Below are 3,771 nucleotides of genomic sequence, written 5' to 3'. Positions count from 1 at the left end.
ATAGATAGATAGATAGATAGATAGATAGATAGATAGATAGATAGATAGATAGATAGATAGATAGATAGATAGATAGATAGATAGATAGATAGATAGATAGATATGTGGCATCGACTGTGGCATTTTAAAAAATTTTTAAAATTAACATTGAAATTTTTCAAAATTGAAGAATTTTTATTTTAGAAACTTTTTCATGTTTCAAGTTAAAATTACAATTCCCACACTTCTAAAATTGTTCATCCACCCTGCTCCTCTCTAAGGTCAAGTTCATTCATTCATTTGAGGGCCAATTATTTGGTATTTAAAGTTAATTTTAGTATATAAAATGGATTTCTCTTATTGTTGTTGTACATATTATTTCGAAAATAATACTTAAAACATGCTACTTATTTATTTAACAAATTCTTAACAAAATTATATTGTCATTTAAAGGTCTTGGAGTTTATTTTTTCTCAGCTTTTTATTTTAGGAAAAAAACGTTTGTCAGGCACAAAGCAAAAAAAAAAAAAAAAACAAGAGTTCATTGTTTTGAGCCGATTTTCAGCGATAATATTTAATGTTATTTTTAGCACTTAACATATCAGTTAGCACTTTTTGTTAATTACACAGAAAATTCAATAACAATAGCAAAATTTTATTAGTTAAAATTAACGTCAGCAAAATCCTAATTTTTTTTTTATTTCGGCAAGTGACAAATTTCAATGGGGAATGAGTTTTTTGTTTTTTATAAATTTTATGGCAGCAGATCAATCTTAGATATTGAAAGGGATTTTTCCTCGGATTTTATTATTTTGCGCACTAAATTGAGTTCTTAATGACTGAAAATTAAAATAAAGTGTTAAATTAAAAAAAAAAACTAATTGTTTTAATTTAAATCTTTATTGAAAGTTTGTGTTCAAAATTAAATTGTATATAAAATATAGGGGAAGTTACCTTGCCAGCAGAAATTAAATGGAAATTGTTTACTAATAGCAAATGTAAAAGGAATCTACATAAAAAAGCTGTGCAGACGTTAGTTTTAAAAAATTTTAGCAAAAATTTAAATTTCCCTATGGGGTATTTTCGAAACTCAATGGGGAATTCTTAAATGTATCTCAAATTAATATTTATCACCCAATTTATTGGTTTCAAACGTTAAATAGTATTTTTTTTCATCAAAATATACTTCCCTACAAAAATTTCATTTTTGGGAATTTTTAATATTTATTTGGGAATTATAAAATTCATCTAAAATTCTCAATTTTCAATTAATTTATTAATTGTGCATGTTATATATTAATTTTATTCAAAAAAATAGACTTCCCCATGAAAATGGTATTTTTGGGAATTTTCAAAATTTATTTGGGAATGCTAAAATTTGTCCCAAATGTTCAATTTTCACCCACTCTATAGATTTTAATTGTTAAATATTAAATTTATTCATTAAAATAGACTTCCCCACAAAAATATACTCTATGGGAATTTTCAAAATTTATTTGGGATTTCTAAAATTCAACCCAAATGTTCAGTTTTTACCCAATTTATAGATTTTAATTGTTAAATATAAGTTAAAGGCATAAAAATTGACTTCCCCACAAAAATTTCATTTTTGGGAATTTTCAAAATTTATTTGGATTTCTAAAATTCATCCCAAATGTTCAGTTTTTACTCACTCTAAAGATTTTAAATGTTAAATATAAATTTTAAGTATAAAAATAGACTTCCCCACAAAAATTAAATTTTTAGGAATTTTCAAAATTTATTTGGGAATTTTAAAATTCTCAGTTTTCATCCAATCTATCGATTTTTATTGTTAAATATCGATTTTAAGCATAAAAATAGACTTCCCCACAGAAATTTAATTTTTGGGAATTTTCAAAATTTATTTGGGAATTTTAGAATTCATCCCAAATTCTCAGTTATCATCTAATCTATCGATTTTAATTGTTAAATATCGATTTTAAGCATAGAAATAGACTTCCCCACAGAAATTTAATTTTTGGGAATTTTCAAAATTTATTTGGGAATTTTAGAATTCATCCCAAATTCTTATTTTTCATCCAATCTATCGATTTTAATTGTTATATATCGATTTTAAGCATAAAAATAGACTTCCCCACAAAAATTAATTTTTTGGGAATTTTCAAATATTTTTTAGGAATTCTCAAATTTATTTAAAATTAAATGTTTTTAAGTATTTTCATGAATTTAGATGATAAATAAGAGATTTACTTATAAAAACTATAGTTCCCATTTCAATTTGTTAGGTTTCCTTCCCTTCAGTTTAACTGATTCACTAATGTCGTCTTAATGTATAATATCTTATTAAATCGCGTCTAAAATATTCATGTGTAATTGTTAAATTATTTTACTATGTAATTTAAATTAAAATGATTCCATATTTCAAACAATAACAACAACAAAATGACGACGATTTACAAACTACAAAATATACGTGACCTTAGAATCATTATTTTAAATATATTATGATGTTAAAAATTCAAATAACAACACAAAATATATTTTAAATAAAATACAAATTAAATTGAAAGGAAAGGAAAAAAATGATGATTGATTAACGTGTTAAAGGAGCATGACTGTATGACTGACTGACTCGTCATTGGCAGGTGAATATTTTGTGGTAAGAAAAATTTCAAACTGCGAAGTAGAATTAAATTGTTTCATACCTTTTGGGAATTAAAAATATTTGTTTAAAATCATCGAAAACTAAATAAACTTTCATTTGAAGTTGATTTTTTGAAAATTTCTGAATTCCCAAATTAAAGGTATTGGGAGATTTTTGAAAAATATCTGGGAATTTAAGTTTTTTGATTAATAATATTAAACAAACAAATTTGCAAACGATTTCATCTTTAAATTGGAAGTTTTCAATAGAATTGTAAGAAATTAAAGTGAAATTGAAATTGGGGATTTTCAAAAAGTTTTTGGGAATTTACAGTTTTTGTGTTAAATTGTAAAAAAAATAATTTTTAGACGATTTTAACTTTGATGTAGCAGTTTTAAGTAAAATGTTCTGAAATTTATAGAATTCAGAAATGGGGGATTTTAAAAAAGTTTTTGGGAATTTACAGTTTTTGACTTAAATTGTAAACTAAATGTTTACATTATTTTTATTTTGATTTAGCAGTTTTAAGTAAAATTTTCTCCAATTTATAAAATTAAAAAATGGGGAATTTCCCAAAAGTTTTTGGGAATTTACAGTTTTTGACTTAAATTGTAAAAACTAAATTTTTACATTATTTTAATTTTGATTTAGCAGTTTTAGGGAAAATTTTCTAAAATTTATGAAATTTAAAAATTGGGGATTTTCAAAAAGTTTTTGGGAATTTACAGTTTTTGACTTTAATTGTAAAAAATCTATTTTTTAGACTATTTTAACTTTGAATTCGTAATTTTAACAAAAATTTTGTAAAATTTAAAAAAATTTGGGGATTTTGAAAAAGTTTTTGGGAATTTATAGTTTTTGACCTATATTGTTATAAATCAAATTTTTAGACTCTCTTTTCTTTGATTTCGATGTTTTAACAAAAATTTTGTAAAATTTTTAAAATTAAAAAATTGGGGATTTTAAAAAAGTTTTTGGGAATTCACATTTTTTAGTAAAAATGTTCAAAAATTTAATTTTGAATGTAATTTGTTCTCAACATTAAGCTTTTATAACAAAATTTTATAAAATTGAAGGATTTTGAAAATTGGGGATTTTGAAAAAAAAATTTTGGGAATTTGAAATTTTTGTTTTAAAATGTTAAAAAATCACCTTCTGAGAGTAGT

This window comes from Lucilia cuprina, chromosome 5, assembly GCF_022045245.1.
Source record: "Lucilia cuprina isolate Lc7/37 chromosome 5, ASM2204524v1, whole genome shotgun sequence".
NCBI classification, from domain to species: domain Eukaryota; kingdom Metazoa; phylum Arthropoda; class Insecta; order Diptera; family Calliphoridae; genus Lucilia; species Lucilia cuprina.
The sequence above is the reverse complement of the archived record's forward strand: the minus strand, read 5'-3'. Positions refer to the sequence as shown.